Source organism: Lontra canadensis, unplaced genomic scaffold, assembly GCF_010015895.1.
Source record: "Lontra canadensis isolate GAN:19392208 unplaced genomic scaffold, GSC_riverotter_1.0 scaffold101, whole genome shotgun sequence".
NCBI lineage: Eukaryota > Metazoa > Chordata > Mammalia > Carnivora > Mustelidae > Lontra > Lontra canadensis.
Genome location: NW_022631095.1, coordinates 4,042,224 through 4,064,159, shown reverse-complemented (window position 1 = coordinate 4,064,159; position 21,936 = coordinate 4,042,224). Strand labels below are relative to the sequence as shown.

At 48.4% G+C, this 21,936-nt stretch overlaps 1 protein-coding gene across 3 annotated transcripts in view; it reads left to right on the top strand.

Annotated features, from left to right (window-relative positions):
* Positions 1-3,410: 3,410 nt before the first annotated feature.
* ZMAT4 (zinc finger matrin-type 4) overlaps positions 3,411-21,936 on the top strand; it is a 382,200-nt gene continuing 363,674 nt past the window's right edge. For all 3 annotated transcript variants that reach the window (XM_032838006.1, XM_032838005.1, XM_032838007.1), the window contains exon 1: positions 3,411-3,564. The gene's annotated coding sequence lies outside the window, so the exon portion shown is untranslated. The remainder of the gene's footprint in view (positions 3,565-21,936) is intronic.

Here is a 21,936-nt window from a genome sequence, read left to right as displayed (position 1 = left end):
GAAGCAAAACAGAATTCAGGTGGTCAATTTAATCTTGCAAATCTCTGGCTGTCTCTGTCTTTCTCGCTCTTTCCCGCAGGTTATTTACAACTCTGGCTCACTAATAAATACAATCATGCCTTGAACCATCAGAATCACTTGCTTTTATTTAGCAGGGTGTTTTAAATAATAAAAGATTCCTCATGGTCTTCGAGCCTCATGAAGCCCTGTCTATTTTAATACCAACTTTCTGAAGACTCATTAGTAATTAATGAAATCATTAAGAAGGGTTCATGGTGACTGACACGTTCCTGGCAACCACAATCCCCTCTCGTACTTAGTGGAAATGTCACTGGCTCCACAGGTTTGATTTGGGGGGTGGAGTGGGAGGGTGGAGGGAGAGGGAATTAGATTACATAAAGTTTCACAACAGCCATCAGCAGGAAGGGAAAGCTGTGAGCATGTTCCTCCAAGTTTCTCTACTTAGGGAGCTGTGCTGGGAGAAGTTTTCTGAAAAACCTTCCCTTCATCCAATGCTGGCTTGAAGAAATCCTGCTAATATCATGTGCTCACTAAAACGGTGTTGTGTGGCTCAACTTGATTAGCAAAGATGTAATGTTGAATGTCACCCTCTTTCCCCACCGCCTCATGTTTTCACACATTTCCTTCTTTCTTGGCATTGCCTAGATTTATTCTCCTCTTCTCCCTTTTAGGAACAGGATTCGGCATAAATAAACGATAACTGAGAAAATGGTATAAACAGAAGCATCAACGCAGGGCTTCCCCAGCTTCCGACGGAAGGTCAGGGTGATTTGCTAGCAAGTGGTTAACCCGCAAGAAATATGCTGGTTCCAGGGGCTGCTGTTTCGTTTGCGTTTTAATAAAGAAACCCACACTCTGGCCTGAATGTCTCAAAGTGGAACACAAACCCTCCAGAGCCTCACGGACCGCTAATGCGCTGAAATTGTCATGTCAAAACGGGCTACTCTGCCGGGGCCTTGGCCGCTCAAATGGAATTTGGTACATTTCATACCCCAGTGCATTTAAATTGTATGAAGCTGATATTTAATACAAATGCAAGTGCCAGTGGAATCTGCATATTTAATATGCTTTCTCGAACTCTCAGAATTAAGCGGTTGATCTATGGGACACAAAGGGATCATCCTTCTCTCAAAGAGAATATTTTATGACCAGGCAGTTTAAAAGGCACTGACATAAACAACTGTTTGCAGCTCTCTCTCTCTCATCTTCAAAAGGCAAATAGTACATGTAAGGACAAGCTGTTTTAGACGAAGCATTTTAGAAAATCACTTGAAATGTTTTCCTTTTCCTTAAAGGACAACTGAACTTTTGAGAGATGCTCAAGAGAGTTCTTATAATAGAGTTTATTTCTCGTATTTACTTACTTATTTATTTATTTATTTATTTTACAGGGAACAGAGGGATAGTGTGAGGGAACAAAGCCGAAGCCTACTTTCTCTTGGACATGGAAATCTTACTGCTTAAATCATAAAGGTGTTATTTATGGTTTTTACACCATGACTGAACATGCCAGATTTTCTGGGGCAGTGTCAATTTTAAATGAATAGCTAAGTTTAATTTCATCACTGCCTCCTTGTAAGAATTTCACCTAGACGAGTGAATAAAATAGAAAACAAATATTTTGCCACATCCCCTGTCCTAGTTTTTTATTCTTAATAGACAGTCACTCTCCTTTGAGCTCTACTGATATTCAGAAAGCTGTTATGGAAATGACTTAATTTTGGGTGGTATAGGTCTCACAAATAAAATGTGCATCCCACATCTCATTTCCTTCCGATGCTTGAGGGAGAAGGAAGGCATTGATGAAGAGCTGCCTCATTTTCTAGAGAGAACAGAGGCCCTGAGCGCTGGGAGGGAATTCCTAGCTGCAGTTGTCACAAGTCAGTCCAGAACTTTTTCCTCCTGGACTCCAGGCTGGGCCCCCACCTCCCCTGCCCCCGCTGGATGAGGGCTCACGGTGCCATGATTATTCCACGAGGCATAGGGCCATGCACACTTTTTGTTTTGAATTGGGTTTTATTAGTCATCCCACTCACTGGGTGTTAGGTGCTGTCTGTGTTGTTATGAAGATACACATGATGCTGTCTCTGTCCTTGCGGGGCTGGTAATGTATTTAGGGAAGCCAGGTATGTACGCACGAAGCAGAAGCTCACTGGACAATGTTGGGGGGGGGGCGCGGGGTGGCTCATGCCATTTGCTTCTGAAGATGCAGATGGTGATAAGGGTCACTGTGCTTCCAGGCCGTGGGGGGAGGACCTGAAACTACAGCCTAGGCTCAGAGATGTACAGATCCCAGAACGGTGAAGGGTTAGTTTCTAATAATCTGAAACTTGACACTCTAAGAGCTTTCTTGAAAAGATCCCTTTAAATTCTTTTTTTCTTCTTAAAAATATTCATCTACCAAATAATGTCCTTTGCCTATGGTGAAAAAATACATTAAAGGAAATATAGGCCAAAACTTGAGGTTTATGAATTTTTGTTGAACAAGAGAAAGTGTTTAGGGTGTCCCCACCCCTTGAGTTCTTTCTCCTCTCTCCCCTTGCTTTGGCTGATGACATAAATCTAAACCATTAAATGAAGCCAGGTCAGAAAAAGCAAAACTGAGGGTTCAACAGAATGGTGAGCTCTGGAATGCCTGTCTCTCTGGACCTCCCAGCGAGAACAGTGAGGAATTCCAGACTCTCACTGACTTGGAGAACCGCTCTTCTGAGACTCTGAATCGGCTGCAAAGGGAAATTGTCTTCCTTTGGGGATTTAGGGGGACCATGAGGGAAGGAACTGATGGACAAAGTCCAGTGAAGGCGCTTAATATGTTCCCCCAAATAATCTAAAATGACCTTCACATGCCCTCCAGGGTGGCCCCGGGAAAAACATCACTATATTCCTTCAGCTCTTACCTTGCTCTGCTTTCCGGAGCCTGACACAGGCAGAAACCCCACTGTTCTATTTCTCTCTGCCCTCAGGAACATTCACCAGTTGGGGGAAAAATAAGGCCAGAAAATTGTTGCTATGGGCTCTGTTTTGTGGAAGTTAAAATGCTGGAGCAAGAATCTGATTGCTTGATAGCTCCATCTCTCCCTCTCTCTCTCTCTCTCACCCCCCACCCCTTCTCGAGAGCTCTCCTTCTCCCCTCTCCCCCCCACCCCCACTTTTTCTACTCTCCCCTCCTCCCTCCACTGGACTCCCAGTCCTGCCCCCACCCCGGGCCCCGAGGAGAGCCTTACAGGTTGTCAATGAAACATGGAATTATTTCCTTTGATGGCTTAGATAATAGTAGGAGCCAAAGCAATGAGTGAGGTCTGCTGAAACCAATGCAGTCCTGCCCGGGACTCGAGAGCCAATCGCAGGAGCAGAGGGCGGGGCGTCAGCGCCAGCAGATAATTGCTAAGTGCATCGCTAGCACAGTTGGGCCGAGCTGCCGAAAGGTCTGGTCGCAGAGGCAGGGACGCGTAATCGTCAGCGTGCTCCATCCCGACAGCATCCTTCCACGGCTCGGCAGGGCAGCGAGCCTCTGGACACCCGCCCCTCCGCTCCGCGGAAAAGGTACTCCTGCCTGCGTCCCGGGGGGTGCTGCTCCCCCGGCGGGGCCATTCTCAGCGGCTTGGCAGGGTAGCAGATGTAGAGGGATTGCAGAAAGAAAAGTTTAGGGGAGAGAACGCGACAAAGGTGGGAATTCACCGTCTTTCGTTGGGATGAAAACAAGCTGACAATTTAGAAAACTTCTGCGCTGTCTAAACTGGCTTTGTTTACTCCTCTCTCAATTCGCTGCACTCAGGTCTGTGGAAATAGGTCTGGGCTGGGGCTCGGGTGACTGCACGGTTGGGGTGTAAATTCGGGTTTGTTGGGTGAAGGCAGTTGGACCCCTGGATGTGCTACTCCCTGGCAAACCCAGCACTGGGAGGCTGATGTTGAGAAATAATTGGTTGGTGGGGTTTTCTGCCAGAGGGTCTGCCCCCTTTCCATTACCTTGACCTGCCTTCCCCCAACTATGTGACCTTCAACTTGAGTCCTTTCCCAAACTTCTGTTTCCTTCCTCCCTCCTATCCTTTTGCCCACTCTGTCTCCGTTCCTTTTTATTTTTTTTTTCTTGGTGGGAAAAGAAATTTCCCGGGGTGTGGGCGGCTGTCCTGTTTGACCTGATGGGCATTTATGTGCCACCCAACTTGGTGAGAAACCGATGGAACAGTTCTCAGAGGAAAAGAAATTACTTAATTGATTAGCTCCTGAAAACTGGAAGACTGTCCGGGCTTGGTGTGTCCTGAAATAAAGGGGACGGAGCTAAATGGTATCCCCTGTGAAGGTTACACCCTTATCGGAGAAGGGCTGTCCAGGGCAGAACACACCAGTGATTGTAAGAGGCGGAGGGCAGACCCCTGGGGGCTGCCTCTGTTTAAGTGTGCAGGTACATCTGTGCCCCAGAGGGTGCAGGAACCTCCAACCACACCATTTCCGATCATTGCTCTTCAAGCAAAAAGCTAGCCACGGTCAGCAGCTGGTTCAGCCTCGAAACACCCTTATGCATTCTAAATTGCAGGACCACAAGGGCCTTACTTGCTCTGAGACCCACTTTTGGATCTGGGGAAAACTCCTTTCCTGGAGCTTCTGCAAATGGGAGGTGTTAGCTAGGCGTCCTAGGAAGCGAGGTCCCCATGGAGAGAAAGGTGATGTGCTTGGTCTTGAACTTCCTGCCAGCTTTGGCGCAGGCAGCTCCTACAGCCCTTCACCAGGTGTGCCTCTAAACCTGCTGGATGCTCTTGAGCTCTCAGTCCAGGACCCATCTTACAAGCCCCCGGGGCTTTGAGGGAAGTCAGGTGAATTGCCTCACCCTGATTTCTATCCTAGTCCTGAAGCTGGGGAGTTCAAGTCCCAGTCCTGGCAAGAAGTGAATATCCTGGGAGAGACATCCTCCAGCAACCCCTTGTCCCTATGACACCCTTCCTGCTGAGATGCGGATGACAGGCACCCTTCTCTGGCTCCACAAACCACTTTCAGCTTTTAATTCTTTCCTTTACGGGCCACAACAGGTCCTCCACCTCCTTTAGGAAGCTATTTCGGGGGGAGTCCTTATTGTTGAAGATCTACTCACAATGATTAAAAAAACAGCTGCCTCACTTTTTGTTTGTTTGTTTGTTTTTTTCGGTCAGGATACAGTCAGCTTTCTCTTCTGCACATGTTGTCTGACAGTAAACAGAACAAACTTGCAGCCCTGCAAATTATGTCTTTTTGTTTGGGAGCCTGGAGTGGACATGGAGCTTTTGTCTGCTGTTGGGGCGAATTTGGCCACACGCCTTCTCCCCTGTGGTCTGTCTAGGGCATGGGACCCCCAGAGAGCTCAGGAGAGGCGGCACCCAGCAGGTGGGGGGGAGTGTGAGAGGGGGCACTTCGGTTTTCTAGAAGGCGGTAACAAAACTAGAAAATGCTTTTGAGTTTCAGAGGTGCCTCGAACCAAAAAACTGGTTGCGAAAATTGAGGGTCCTTTCAATTGATGCTGATCTGCTAGATTTCTATCATGATAGAGGACATTCAAAGTAAGGCTTTTAAACCAGCTCCTGAATGGTGACTCATGCCCTGGAGAGGAAAAAGGCAGGGTGGGGGGAGGGAGCAGAGGGAGCGTTGGGAAGTGCAAGTGGGACACATGAGGAACCCTTGCCTTGTCTTCTCCCTCCTCCTCATTCCTCTTCCTTGTAGTTCCTCATTTGGAACAAAGATCGTTAAAATAACAACTCTAGACTAAAAAAAGCATAATGGGAACTGAAGAATAATTGATGAAATGCAAAACACCACCAGTGCAACTTCACCTTGGATGGGGCATGAGATCCAAGATCCAGCCCCGCCGCTGGGATCCACTTTGGAGAATTCAATCTCTGGTGTTAGGCTGATTGGTTCTTTGTGAAGCATGGTGCCTGTTTGTGTGTGAAGGGACTGATTGGTGCTCGGAAAATTAAATTTGTTATTCGTCATTTCACGGAACATGGTAGCTTTCGCCAGAACCCTGGCAAGCACCAGCCGTAGAGCATTTTCTCCTCTCCCCAGTTGGGCAACTAGGCTTTCTCTCTTTTAACTACTGTGCTGAGTGGAGGTTGCCTGTCTCTGCTTTCGCAAGCCCTGGGTGACTTACCTGGCAATTAGAAGTCCCTTCCTTACTTTTCTGTTCTCTTTCTTGTCATCTCTTCTCATCATAAACACTTCAGTAAATAATCTCTTCACCAACCTACGTTGATCTCATCATTTTGTGCCAATTTTGCTGTTAAAGAAAACTGTCCCCTGAAAATAGGGTTCAAAACATATGAACATTTTTATCTGAGAAGAGCCTTTTAGTCCTTCTATTTTAAAAATTTAATTTTGTGGTTTTTGGGGAAATCAAATAAGCACGTTTATTGTGTTAGGTGTTTTTGTGAGTCCTGTTGAGATGTCTTCTTTTTTCTCTTGAGTGAATGCTTGAACTCCCCACTTGTTCTGGGGGTGTGTGTCTGGAGGTTTGAAATAGTCTGGAGTATCCCCCTTACACCTGAAAGGTGAAGAGATTGGAGCATGGTGCTTCTTTTTTCATCACAGGGTGAAAGCTGTTTTGAAATCTAGGCCCTGAAATGTCCTCACCACACAGGGTTATTTTCCCCCTTCACTCTTGGGAAAATTTCACAGCTCAAATTATTAATAAATACTTCACTGGACTCACTTTTTTTTACACACACATGCCCCCTTCCTCCCTCCTCACTCGGGTCTATTGCACACTGAACGATCTTACTTAATCTGATATGTGCCTCTCCTTCTTCCTTCCCTTCTGATTCTTCCTTCCTGTCACTTAAGGGCAGCCTAGAGGTTGAGATTTAATTTTCAACACCCTGCTTACCTCACTTCTCGAATGGTTAGTCAAGGGGAGTCAAGAATTCTGGGATGCCTATGGAGTTGCCCTGCAGGACCTGTGAGACAATGCTTCACCATGTTCTGTTCCATGCAGACCTCCCCAGAGCGCCTGGGGGGGTACCTCTCATGAGAGAGCCAGCGGGGAGGGTTCTGAACGCAGGCCTGTTAGATGCCTAGGGACTCTGCCAGCAGGACCCCTGCTGCTCCGCTGTCCTGATGCCACCCACCCTCAGCCCCACGCGTAGGACTGACCTTGGACACATTAGCCAGCCCTGAAATGCACCTGTCATTCTCCCAGTCCCTTTGTTCTTTGTTCCCTTCTGACCCTTAAATCTCTCTCCAGAGCTAGAAAGGATCAAATCTCCTTATTCTTACTAAGGTGTAAATAGTGAAGAGTGTTGCCACCGACAGAAGTGTTTGAGTTCTTAATGGAAGTTAAAGCTGTTCACAGTGGAGTCACAGACATCTGCCTCGGGGTTCAGAAGGTGGCGTTTGGGTGGGGAGTGTCTGGGCGGTTGTGGACCTTTGTTTTTCAGTGAAGGCTGGTCCTGCTCTCACCTGGTCAAGGACATGCTGCAGCCACTCGGGGGGTTGCGCTGGCAATATTGGGCATCTAGCACTCGGAACCAGATCCCTCAGCCGTGACCTTGGGCATTGCACCTACTTTGCCTGTTCTGACCTCAAGTTTCTTCATATATAGAGCTAGGGGCTCGGACATTCTCACGGATCCCCTTTCTGCGCTGTCATTCTCTCTGGATGTTGCTGCTGGAATCCTACATCCAGCTGGGGATGGTGGAGCTTCTGAGGGACCCGGAGTTTTGCGGCGTGGGCTCTAATGCGGGCCACAACGCCCAGGGACGCTGTCAGAGCTGGAATCCGTGAGGGCAGGTCAGAGGGATGGTGGCTGCTCCGCCACAGGAAAAACAGGCTGAGGGGTGATGTAATAACTGATTTTGGTTTAGGAGGGGATGCTGGATGGAGGATGGCGACCAGCTGTTCTCCATCTCCAGTAGGATTGAACGAGAGAAAATAGACAGAAATTGCAGCAGATGGACTTAGATTAGGTATGAGGAAGAATTTTCCGTCAGCAAGAGTTGTTAAAAAGGGAAGGTTGTGGAGCCTCCGTGATGATCTTTAGGAAATGGATAAGCAGAAGATTCAGCTGGAGGAGGAGGCGGAGCGCTGTGAGGAGACTGTAGGAGGGGCTGTCTGGTCCCGGGATCCTGGCCCTTGCTGGAGGAGGAAGAGGAGGAGTTGGGGGGGGGCGTGGGCAGAGGCCCTTTGTGGTTTCTCAGGAACCTCACCTTTGCTCTGAGGCTGGCAAAGTGGCTGAGAGCCAGAGTCCCCGGGAAGGCAGGGAGGGGTGTGGCCAGCCTACATGTCCCTCCAGGTACCGCCTTGACTGGCAGAGCCTGTCTGCTGCTCAAGGCTCTCTATTCAAATCTAATCTTTCATTTCCAGATGTGGCAAATGAGCCCCAGAGAGGGGGCAGGCTTTGGTCTCCTCACGCCCTGACCTGACAGCAGAGCCAGGACCTGAACGGAGGTCCTCCAACCCTTCAGTCCATGTTATTTGCTTTGTAGCTCATTTTTTTCTCTTGCTTCCAAATTGAATAGACCATTTACTTTTTCTGGGCTCCTAATTTTTCTCTGACCCAATGGTGGAGTCAGGGACACCTGCCCTCCGTTAAGCAGAGTTTATGGAGTGTCCTTTCTGAGCACAGTGTACTCAACCCCACCTTCCCTGATTTATGCAGCAAACTCTTCCCCTCAGTGGGTGACTGGGCAGGGCTGCTGCAAAGCCAGGGCTGGGGGAGTGCCTGCCGGACACCGGAGCAGAAAAGAGGGGACCAGGTACAGCGGGAGGAGGAGGAGGAGGAGAGATACGAAAAATATTATTCAATCTGAATCGCACAGAGCTGACAGACTTGAGATATCTAGTTTCAGCTCCTGGTAGGATGAATGAAAGGAGAGGTTCACAGCACGCATAGGATCCGGATAAGGCCCTTCTATCACCAGTTACCTTTACAGAAATAAAACAGAATTTGGAATTGCCTTCAGATTCTCATTTCTGAGAGAAACTTCTATGATGTGGGGCTGAAATTCCACATTCCTTCCAGCCAGACTTGATTCATTACTGGCCGGACAGATCTGTTGGGTGTGCTTGGAGCCCCCTGGGAGGACCCTTCGGGGAGACCTTAGGGATGTTGCACACTGCGGCAAGGGGGTGTCCAGAGGCACGTCTCTGTGCTAACAAAGGCATGCTGAGCACTGTGCGCAGTGCTGAGGTGGGCACCGGGGAGTCTCTGTGAAATGGGATAAGCATGGTCCTTGTCCTGTGGGAACTTGCCAGGGAGGACCATTGGCCTCCAAGGCAGCCAAGCCGTCTGTGTGTCTGAGGAGCCCAAAGGGAAGAGGGCACAGTGGGCGCCAAAGGGCTGGCTGCCAGGGGTGGGGGGGGCAGGGGGTGAGACAGCCTTGAAGGGTGGAGAGAGCTGAGGAAGCTGAGGGACAGAAGGCAGGGGGAGGGTGGGGAGAGCACAAGAAAGGACAGAAAGCCAAGGGGCTGCAGTGCCTTTCCTGGAAGGTGAAAGAACCCACGTGCATAGAGAGAAGCTGGAGGAAACAGATGGGCAGGCTTACCCTTACTTGGTATGGTCAGGGGAGGCCTCCTGGAGAGAGTGACACCGGACAGGAACTTGGGAAGTAAGTAGGATCCTATCAGGTGGATGCAGGGGTGGGGGGTGGGGGGGATGGAGGAGGGCAGCCATGCTGGCAAGGCTCAGAAGTATGAAACAGCACACTGTGTCAGAGCAGTCTGAGTAATACTTGGGTGTTGCTGTATCTGAGCACATGAGGTATGTTTTTGGGGTGCTGGAGGGAGAGGGGGTGGGAGTATACCCAGGTAGGGAAGGACCAGCTGGCCACGCTGAGGAGCAGAAGGGTTTTAGGCAGGAAAAGGCAGTCCCATTTGCATTGAGGACATGGGAGTTGTGGAATGGGGGGTGGGGTAAGGTTTGGGAGAGGCGAGGCTGGTCCCGATGTCATTTGCTGCCATCCAGGTGAGCAGCGTTGAGGGAGGAAGGAAGACCCTGGCAATGGGAGAAGAGGGGGGGACAGCATCACAGGGTGACCACTTTGACTTCGTAAGTTGTCCTCAGTCAGGTAAAAATGAAGAGAAATTTTTCATCCCCTGAAGGAGAAGCTGACAGGTGACAAGGAAAGGTCACATGGGTAGATGAGAGAGAGAGAAAGAGAGTGGTGTCCCCCACTGAAGACAGGATGGGAGCAGATGGGTTTCAACCACAAGGAAAGGATATCAGCTAGACATTAGCATTAATGCCTTAATGGAGGGATTATTAAACACAGGGACAGGGACAGCAAAGACCTCTATGAACTAAATCTCTTCCCATCTACTGTTAAAAAATCAGTCTGTCCCTTGATAGAAGAGTAGGCAAAGGATGTGAAGGGGGAGTTCAAACAAAGAGAAAAGAAATGCAAATGTCCAGAAAAAGATGTACAAGTGTCCAACCTCTCTAATAATTACAAGAGTACATTAGAAATAAGATAGCATTATCCACCTGCCAGATGAGCAAAAATGAAAACGATACACCTTGTGTTGTTATGAATGCCAGGATCGTGGACATTTGCAGACTTAGCTGGTGGGAAGATCATTTGCAAACACGGGAGACATATCTCAAAAATATACCCTCTAAACCAGCAAGCAATTCCTCTTCTAGGAACTTATCCTACGGACATACTCAGAGCTGCGCAAAATAGTTCTAATCAAGGATATTCCTTTCAGCATTATTCATTATAACAAAACATTGTATGGGGGGATTAATTAAATCTAATACGGCTCATCCATAACATGGAAATCAAGGAAGCTATTAAAATTACATTGGATAATACATAAGAATATGGGAAAATGCTAATAATATATATTAAGTCAATAAAGGTCTAAAAGTAAACAGGGTATAAATACAATTTTGTTAAAAAAAAGAGATTCATACAGGTCATGAAAAATAGAATGGAATACAATATATCAGAGTGATAATGGTGGTGATGTCCAGGTTTTAGGAAACATCTGATTCTTCCATTAAACTTTTCTATATTTTCCAAATTTCTTATAGTGAAGAGAAGCACTCTTTTAAAATCAGTTATTCAAACCACAAATGTTGGAGCGGGGACTATACGTCTATACATGTAGCAAGTGTCCGGCTCCGTCTGGCTCCCTAAAAGTCATAAGGCATCCGGCCAGGTGACCTCAGTCCATTCGGTGAGATCAGATAAATGCGCAAAGGCAGTGAGTGCAGCATGGGGTCCCCTGCCCAGAGTCGGCTTCCGATGTTGGGAGTGTGGGATCTCTTGGCTGGGAAGGGTGACCGCTGGTTGGGGGCTTGGGCAGGCTTGCTCCTTCCTCCTTCCCTCCTCCCCCTGCCCCACACATCGCCAGCCTTGTTCCTTTCAGTGGTCAGACCCAGCTTCACCTTTAGGTGGTGTGTTTGCCTGCTTCACACCCATCTGCAGATGTCCTGAGTGAAGTTGAGTCTCAGACAGGCTACGACACGGTCAGGGTCAGGGTCACAAATCTAGTGAGTGGCAGAGCCAGGTGACAAGGAACTGGGGTGTCTGAGCCCGTGCTCCCAGTCTGGAGCGGGCTGTTTTGTAGAGCTTTTTGTGCTATTGAGGATAGCGGGCAGGTTTCCAGCGGGAAGGTGTGGAGCCACCCTCCCCTCCTTCCCAGAAGCCATGCCTTCTGCTTCATTCACTTATTAATTAAGACCGAGTGACTGCTCTGACAGTTCCGACAGCTATCACATTTAGAGGAGTGACTTTGGGTGCGGAGGATCCCCAGCGGTGCCCTCCTGCCTCGGCTTTCTCGCCGAGTGCCTCGTTTGTGGCTGGTTTTCCAGACGGCTCTTGCTTCCCCCCGGTGCTTTCCTTTGTTGCATAAACTCCGGGCAGCCTGAGAGTCCCTCTCTCTGTGCAAGTCACGGCTGCCTGGCTCCATGGTGTGTGTCCAGGCTGCGTGGAGGCTCTCCGAGGCACTTTCCCTCAGCAGGGCAGGGGGCGGCTCTGAGGGGCACATCCTTGGGGCTTTCACAGGCTTACCTGGGGAGAGTGGAAAGGCCTGCTAAAACATCGGGCTGGATGAGGAGTGGTGTGGGCCACGTGGCTGGACTGCTGCCCTATTTACTTTAATAATAATGCACATTTGTATGGTGTTTTGTATTTGCCAGCCTCAGAGGCAGATGGGGCAAGTGTCTTTCTCCCCATTGTGCGGGGGAGGAAATTGAGACTTGGAAAGGCAAAGCCACTTGCCTTGGTTTGTATGGGCAACAGGCAGAAGAGCCAGCATGGCACAAACCAGATTTTCTGCCCGCAGACACCGCCCTGCTCATAACTGACAAGGGCTTCTTGCTGGCTACATGTCCTGGGTGCCACGGGGGTGGGCCACAGCATCCTGTGTGGCCCTGGCTGGTATTTGGTGACTTGGTTGACGTGAAGGGACTTCCAGAACACAGTGCATTCAGCTGAGTCCTGTTGTGAGCCCGAGTGCAGTGGGTGCTGAGAAAGATGGGTGCCCATGAGAGGCTCATGGAGGATGAGGGAACTGAGCCCTGAAGGATGAGGGTGTTTGGGCCAGAGAAGGGACCTTCTTGGTACGAGTGGCAATCCGGAGCCAAGAAACGGCATGCGATGCTGGAGGCCACTGAGGGGCTGTGTGGCTGGTCAGGCGGTGTTGGGGAGAGGATCTGTGCGTTTCCCTCACCCCAGGCTTTTTCATTTTTCAGAATCCCTCCTGTGTAATAAGCTTGGGCAATGCCACCAGGAGACAGGAGGTAATGGGTTGGAGTTTTCCTATGGGCTCCCTCCTCCTCACTGCCTCTCTTGATTTTGCTCCCGCTGAAAATGAAATTGCCCTATAGGTTCCAGAAGACAGGAAGGGGCAGCTCGCCGGTTCCTATTCTGCCAGCCCTCCCCTGTCTGCCTGGAACTTAGGGTTTTCAAAATATGAGAAGAGGAAGGAAACATGATGAGCCAAAAGGAAAAGAAAGAAAAAGGGAGCAGAGTGGGGAGGAGGTGGGTGACTCAAGCGCGGTGTTTGGAAACGAGGGAGCAACTTCTAGCACAGTGAAAAAGCAGAAGCAGAAGCTCTTTCTAAATTGTAGAGTTTTTAAAAAAGATTTTATTTATTTATTTGACAGAGAGAGAGACAGCGACAGAGGGAACACAAGCAGGGGGAGTAGGAGAGGGAGAAGCCAGCTTCCCTCGATGCGGGGAGTCCAACCTTGGGCTCAATCCCAGGACCCTGGGATCATGACCTGAGCTGAAGGCAGAGGCTTAATGACTGAGTCACCCAGACGCTCCTAAATTGTAGATTTTTAAGTGTGACGAGACATAAATAAGAAAGGAAAAAGAGTCTGAGACTATCCTTTCTTTTCAAAATTTTCTTTCTTTTTTTTTTTTTTTTAAGATTGTACGTATTTATTTGACAGACAGAGATCACAAGTAGGCAGAGAGGCAGGCAGAGAGAGAGGAGGAAGCAGGCTCCCTGCTGAGCAGAGAGCCCCATGCGGGGCTCGGTCCCAGGACCTGAGATCATGACCTGAGCTGAAGGCAGAGGCTTCATCCCACTGAGCCACCCAGGCGCCCCCCTTTTCAAGTTTTTGAACCTGTGGTCATCAGCCTCATTTTGAAGAGGAACCCGAGGGAGGTGCAGTTCACACAGCTGGCAGTGGTGGATGACAGCCCGGTGTTGTCAGATGTGCCGCCCGTCTGGCTCCCCGCTTCTGCTCCAGGCCTGATGGCCCTGGGGGTCTAGGAGAGGGAAAGGAGGGGGGTCCTTCTGCCTCCAGAGCAGCCCCTTGTCTGTTTCTCCATCCTGCCTCCTCCTGGTTTCCAGAAGGCTCTGCAGAGAGGTGTGGGGAGCAGCTGGCTGGCAGGCCCCTTGTCGCTGGGGACCTAGTAACTTGTCCATTCCCTGGGATAGGTCCATGAGGGATGCCTCAGGCTGCAGGGCTGGCGGAGCTTGAGGCTGGCCCTGCTCTTTGATTTCACCATGATGGAAATGATGGGCTTCTCTCTCTCATCCTTCAGTTTCCTGAGCAGGGATGTGAGCTTCTGAAATGTTCTGTGTTCACTTATTCATTGCTCAAGATAATGAGAACTGACAGTCACAGCTCTAAGGTTTTAGGACACAGTTAGTGGACAAAACTGACCCAGGCCCCCATCCTCCCCGAGATGCTATTCCAGTGAGGGGAGACAGATGGCAAACAAAGAAGTCAGTTTGTAGGAAGGATGAGATGTAAAATGGGGAAAAATGAGGGAGAGCAAGGGAACGGGGAAAGTGTGTGGGGAGGGGGTGTCCAGGAGGGTCTTAGTGACAAAGCAACACCAGAGCAGGGACCCAGGGCCGTGGAGGGTGACCCTTGAGGATGTTTGAGGGAAGGGCAGTGCAGGCCAGGAGAGGTCCTGCAGCTGGAGGTACCGGGGGACGTGGTGGCAGGGAGGGTTAGATGTAGCCATGAGGTCAAGGTGAGCTTCATCAAGCACCTGGAAAGTTTTGAGCAAAGGTATAACACAGTGTGTGATTTAAAGGGATTGCTCTGGCTGCCTGGTGTGTGCCCTGAGAGCATGTTATGGGAGAGCTGTGTGGAGGCAATGACTGACGCTGGCCAGAGAGGGTGGTGGCTTGGATTAGTGGTAGTAGTTGGGGTCGGGGAGGTGAGGAACAGTCAGATTCTGGGTATGTTTTGAAGGTGGATTTCGTGATGGTTTGAATGTAGGGTTTGAAAGAAAGAAGGTTCACAGATGATTTCCAAGGCGTTTGGGATGAGATAGAAGTCCGTGGAAAGGATGAATTGGGGGAACACAGGAGGTGAGAATTTTGTTCGGGGAGATGTTAGACATCCAAAGGAAATGCATGCTAGTTGGTTGGGTTATGGGTGTAGGGTTCAGAGAAGAAGTCTATGCTAGTGAAAAATCTTGGGAGTTGTCCGTGTATTGATAATATTTAAGGTACGGGGCCAGATGAGGTAACCTTGAGAGTGAGTGTAGAAAGGAGCTACAGAGACTGAATTCTGGGAACCCCAATACTTAGAGATCTAGAATAGGAATTGGTGAACTTTCTGTTGAAGAGTCAGAGAGTAAATATTTTAAACTTTCTGGTCCATATGGTCTTTGCTGCCATGAGTCTGCTTTGCCAGTTGCAACAGGAAAGCAGCCACAGATAACAGGTAAATGAATGAGTGTGACTCTCTTCAATGAAACTTCATTTGCACAATCAGGCCCCTGGCTTCCAGGGCTTTGTGTGCTGACCTTTGTTCTGGAAAGGGAGGACGAACCTGCAAAGGAGACAGATAAGGAGCAGCCCCTGAGGTAAGGTTGCCTCGGAACTTAAGTGAGGCATTTTCAAGGAGGGAGTGATCAGCGGGATCCCATCCGGTGTGAAGTCTGTGAGGACTGAGTAGCAGCGAGCTGAAGGCGTGTGAGGTGAGGGCCTCGTTGGAGCAGGTTGGTGGAAAGGGTTGGGTAGAGCTCATGAAGACAACCTATGGAGAAGTGGGGCGTGAGTGTGTGTGTGTGTGTGTGTGTGTGTATGTGTGCTTAAAATGGGAGAAATAGCAGGCTGTGTGTGCTGGTCAAACAACCCAGTCAAGTATACAAAGGTGATGTGGGTGACAACTGCTGGAGTCCCGGGGAGGGGGAGGGGCTGGGATCTAGTGCCCGGGTGGGCGTGGCCCGGCTGGCTGAGTGGACAGCCAGGGGAGGGACAGGTAGTCAGGTGGGTGAGTGGGGGGTGTGGTGGGATGGGTGGGGGTCAGAGTGGGGACCCTTTTGTTGCTCATTTTCTCCGTGACTGGGAAGAAAGATCAAGAGCTGTCGGGGTTGGCGGGGTGGGGAGGAGGAGGCCTCGGTCACCCCTGATTGGGGACTGGGGCAGGCGTGGCTGTCCAGAGACAATGAAGAGGGTGTGAGTCTCTAAATCAAAATTAAAATGTTCGTGGTGATGCTATCAGGGGAGCATGGGGGCTCTGTAAATTCTGAAGAGTTAAGACTGAATCAACACGGCCAAGTTGAGGGTGTGGGTTTAGATTCCTCAGAGAGTCTCAGATTCCCACAGGCCTGGAGTGGCCTACTCAGGTGCCTCTTGTACCGCTTTTTTTTTTAATTGAGCTATAATTGACATGTAACATTATATTAGTTTCAGGTGTACAACCTAATGATTTGATGTATGACTATACTACAACATGAGCACCACAGTAAGTCTAGTTAAATCCACCACTACGCATGGTTACTTTTTTTTTTTTTTTTTTTTTTAACAATTGTATTTTGAGGAAAGAGAGTTGCTGACTGGAGATTCTAGGACTCCTCCAAAATCAAACGGTTATGTGAGGTGAGAGAGACCACTGGCCTGGGGTTGGGGGTGGGTAGGGAAGGCCCACTGCACTTTTTTTTTCTCTCCTGCTAAAGCTTTTTTGTCTGAAACATCTTACTTACTGTTTACATCTTTTTATGAGGCAGGAGAGAGGAGGGAATGAGAGGAGGATTCCTCTCTCTAATTTTTGTTTTTTTTAAGAATTTATTTATTTATTTGACAGAGATCCCAAGTAGGCAGAGAGGCAGGCAGAGAGAGAGAGGGGGAAGCAGGCTCCTGCTGAGCAGAGATCCAGGACCCTGAGATCATGACCTGAGCTGAAGGCAGAGGCTTTAACCCACTGAGCCACCCATGCACTCCCCTCTCGCTAATTTTTATGTGAAGACATTGTCCGGGGGAAAGAAGGGACCTACCCCAGGTCCTTGATCTGAATGTGGGGAGGACCCCATAAGGTGGGGGATGAACCCTCTGGTGTCATCCTCTCAGATGCCCTAGGACAGTGAGGGGAGAGGTGGAGAAGCGGCCTCCTGGTGAAATCCCTATAGTCTGGGAAGTGGGAACTGTTCACAGAAACTAGAAAGAAATAGAACACCTCCTTAGTTTTAGTTAGATGCCTGTAGGGAGAGAGCAAGAAAGACAGGTGAGGGAACAAGTGGCATTGGTGGAAGGAAACTGACTTGGGGGCTTTAGAAAAGAGAACAGTCTAAGATCATAGACCCAGCAGAAAGCAAGGCAGACGCTTCCCTCCTAGACCATGCCTTGTGAGTGGGTAACCCATCTTGAGGGGAGTGGGGGATGCTCGGGGACTTCAGAAAGTGTGCTGAGGGACCGGGTTTACCATGATGCACTGTCCCGTGCAGCCCAGGAAGGGGCATAGCCAGGTACAAAACCGGGCATGTACAGGACACGTGACTGTCCCTGGGCCCATTCCTGTTTCAGGGAGGGCACTATTCTGGGACAGCAAAGGGTCCAAAACCCTGTGCTCACTTAGGGAACGAGGTTGTTTCTAGGAGTGATAAATGCCCTAAAGGAGTTTGTGGTTCAGGGCTGATCAAGGAAGGCGATGCACTCATCTCTTCTCCAAGTCTTATTTCTGGTGGTCTTTTGGAGATGAAGTAGAGAATATGGAAACGCAGAGGTGTAGGGACCCAGAGTTTGTCCAAACCTAAGTTATCTCCATGTGCCTGGCTCAGACCGTCGGTGTAGCTGCTCCAAACTTTCGTTTCCCCAGCTTTCAAATAAATGAGACCATCTCATAGATTTGTTGTAAGGATTAAGCAGAGTATTAGGTATAAAGTGTCCAGCGTAGTGCCGATAATAGAGCAAGATGCCAGAATCTATGGGAATGCAGGCTGACAGGGGTGTGGGCGCGAGGGCAGCTTCTCTCTAGGGATGGGCCAGGCTGGGCCAGGCAGGTCCTGGATTCCCTGTGCTTCTGCTGCAATAGCCATCTCCACATGGCTAGTGGAAAGGTTGGAAGACCTGTTTCTGGGCTTCAGAGCTCTAGGCTTCTTCCCAAATATAGCTGGTCAAGGGACCAGAGTAGAAGAGTATAGAATTACCAAATAGTGCAGTGCCTTCGAAAAAAATAAATCTGGGGAAAGAAACTCTGAGAGCTGCAAAGCCATAATATTGAGAGAGATTTAAAGGGAACCCAAAATCCCTGCAATGCTTAGAACACCAGGAACATAGATTTCTCACACTAATCAAGTGATTTGTGGGAGAATCCCATCCATCTCCCAAACCTGAGCTGAAACGAGCAAACGATGGCTGCGAGTTGCACAGTGAGCTCTGAGGCAGGCGTGAGGCTGGTTTATGACCCTGCAGAACTTCCCTGCGGCATGAATTACAGACCAAGCAGGTGACCCCCCAAGGAAGGGAGCCCCCTCAGCCAGTTCCCTATCAGCTGTCAGCGTGAGGTAGGGTAGGAGGGTAGGGTAGGAGGGTTTCTCCGACCTGCCTGTGGCAGAGCTTCTGGGGAAATCCTCTCATCCGCTGAGAGGATTTCACGCGTGTGTGTGTGTGTGTGTGTGTGTGTGTGTAGGGGGGGCGTCTGCGGAGGGACAGTGGTGGACAGGTACGGGCCTGTGCACTTAAACGTGACATTGACATGGGAGCTGTCTGTTGGGAGATACTCCTGTCTCTGCATGGGAGGACGCTTCTCATGGGCCCTTGCCAGGGCTGCGTCTTCAACCCCTTCCATGCAATCTGCCCCACACGGTGGATACTAAGTATCACTTTTTTTGACCGTGAATGGATTTTTCCCAGTCTGGGTTTAGTTAAATTCCAGGGCCTTCTGAGTAATCTCAAGAGGGCTTAGGTGAAGTCGGTTTAAACTTTTTGCAACGTAGAGAGGAGACACTGGATGTGTCACACTTGACATGTGGGGAGATGGGTGGGTGGCCGGGTTGGGCTGAGTAAGGAGGGGTTGGGGGTGATGTGTGAACCTTGGCACAAGCCTGTAGTGTCAAAACATCCAAAATGCTGAGGGCTGTTTTTCTACACAGAAAAATAAATCCACTAGAGTTCAGAGAAAGAGGAATACAGTGGCTAAAGACAGAAAAATGTTTCACTCTGTGACAAATCCAAACAGCAGAATAGTTAGGCAGGTGGGGTTCTGGAGTCAGGCTTGGATCCTGGCTCGGAAAGTGAGCTGTTTGACCTTGTCAAAGTCATTCAGCTGGGCCTCAGTTTCTCCCTCTGCAGCAGGAGGATGAGAGGGCCCACCTTGCCAGGATGCCATGTGGTGGTGAGGTAAGGCCCTGTTGAGCTCTTACCACTGATAACAATGCCAATGATAACAATAATAAAAGTGCTAATTAAAATGGAAATGAGATGCCATTTTCCCAGCTATAAAATTACTGAAGGTTAAAAATGACATTGCTCAGTGTCATGGAGATATGATAGAACGGTATAAGGTCCTATTATTAGAACTGTAATTGGTGCAGCCTTCCTGGTAGGCATGATTTTGGGGAGTTCCGTACTTTCGAATTACTTCTAAGATTCTATCCGGAGGAAATGATCGGAGATGTGAGGAAACGTGTGTGTGTGAGAGCGTACACTGCGGTGTTACTAGTTTTTCTGAAACACTGGAATCAACTTTCCCCCAGAGCAGGGAACTCGTTACACAGATTATGGTACATCCATACAGTGGAGTAGTAGGCAGCCAAATAAAAATATTTGAAGAATGTTAGTGACGTGACACCATGCCCATCAAGTCGTAGGTTTGGTATTTTCTAAACTGCCTAATGAAATACATACATATGAGCATAAACATGACTGTAGTACATGAAGATGTTAACAGAGATTCTCTCCAGATGGTGAGATTATGGATGATTTATTTTCCTTTCTGTATTTCCTTCTGCAGCTCCAGATATCTTAGAATGAGACTTTATTAATTTTTGTAATAATAAATAATACATAAATAATATAAAATATTTATATATTATTTATATATTAAATATATTACTATATAATAAATAATATATTATGTATTATATTTTATATAATAAATACGTAATAAAAGTAATTTAACAGGAGATCTGGTAACCTGAATGGATCAGGTGCTTGTCCTGTTCGCATAGTATTTCTCTGGGGATCAGGCCTGGTGTGGATGCCCCTGAAGCTTGTTGGGAGGCCGTATGTGGATCCTTCTCTCCCTACCTCCCTGACCAACGCAGAAGAAACCAATGTCTTGGAGATAAAAACAAACATTTAGAGGCGAGGATGCAGAAGTGGGTGTGTGGTGAAGCCGGCAGCAAGCGAAGCAGATAGCTTGCCCTGGTTTGCTCTCAGCCTTGAAATCCATTAGCTTCCTGGGAGCCACAGATGGTGACAACCCACGTGTCTCGTCACTACCAAAGCCATACCCAGACTGGAGCCTGCTGCCCTCTTTCCTTACAGTTGTCACCAGGAAACCAGGAAGAGGTATCTTAAAACAGCAGCCCTGCCCACAGGATGCTCCTAGAACATGGGGGCTGGAGATGCCAGGGAGGATGTAGGCCACTTGGCAGTGGCCGTGGTGGGTCCAGGGGCAGGTGTGTCTTACAGGACACTGTGGCCCCCAGCCTGAGCCAGGTTACAGGGGTATCTCACCTATGGCATCATTCATGTTGAAGCATGGGACATCTGAGCAGAATGTTCACAATTTTTTTAATTCACTAAGTGTACTGATGGAGCTGGCTATGTCATAGAAATAATTCTTTTATTTAGCAAATACCTCTTGAGGGCGTGTCATGTGTCAGGTCTGGAGTTAGGTACCAGATATTCCCTGGTGAATAAAACAGAGACCTCAACCTATGTAGAATTTACTTTTTCTGTGCGTTGGACAACTTAGTTCTGAGATATAGGTCTTTCAAAATCTGGAATTTTTTTCATATATTGGTTTTGCTGAAAGTAGGACATACTTGCTTTAGGTCTGAGGGATATTGTAGAAATAGTGATTTTTTTTTTCCCTTTAGTGCAGGTGTCCCAAGTGTTATATAAATTTAAATATTTTTCTTTAATTCATCCTTATGACATCCCTGGGAGATGGGGCAGGGAGGGGGTGCTGCCTGCCTTCAAGTGAGGTGTGGAGAGGACATTTTTGGCTCTCACTTTGGCCTTGCTGAAAACGTCAGGTTGGCTGCTGACTTGAGTTCAGTGAGGCTGTCTCTCTTGATTGACTGTTGATGGCCACTGGCCACTTGGAGTCCCTTCGCTGAGGAGAGGTTGTATGTTCTCTGCCCTCTGGAAACTGCTCATTTACCTCGGAACTTTTTTAAACTTGAAAATACAGTGGCTATTGTGTTATTTTTTGGATTACACTCAGAGCCAGAATCAGGTTCCCTAAGATCCTCTGATGTATACAGGATTATGTTTAGCAAATGTAAATTGGAACTTTTGTAAAGATGCCGCCTTCCTCTGTATAATATGTTGTGACTTAGGGTTTTCCTCTCTGCTTTGGAACACACCCAGGTATTTTGCTTCTTTTAAAGACCTGACATGGCCATGGCCGACTCTATAAATAGTAGCAAACATCAGCTATAGTGCTGGCACGATGTTGGTTTTTTTTTCCTACCACCCACTGAGAGTCTTGGGAGAAAATTCTCTCTCCACACATGTGCGTGCGTCCACACACACACTAATAGTTATATTTAGACATAAGGAAAACCCTGAATGTGTTCAAACATATAGGCATTTTGTTTCTTTTGGTTTTTAGGAATTTGGTAAAAAGGAGTTAAAGAGCTTTCAACAACAACAGAAAACAAAATGACTTTCCCAAGTATCTACAATGTCCAGGTAGAGTGCTCGATTAAATTACCCCCATCACCAAAACTCACAGGCCAATGAGAGGACAGGTTTATTAGTAACTAACTAATCGTACCGGACTTCTTGGGCATAAAATGGGAAAAGATTCCTTTTATAAATTCCTGTTTTTTTTTTTTTTAAGATTTTATTTATTTATTTGATAGAAAGCACAAGTAGTCAGAGAGTCAGGCAGAGAGAGAGGAGGAAGCAGGCTCCCTGTTGAGCAGAGAGCCCGATGTGGGGCTCGATCCTAGGACCCTGGCATCATGACCTGAGCCTAAGGCAGAGGCTTCAACCCACTGAGCCACCCAGGCACCCCCCTGGTTTTTAATAGTTGTGGAAAGAGTTGCTAACAGTTGTATTAGTTTGCTAGGATTG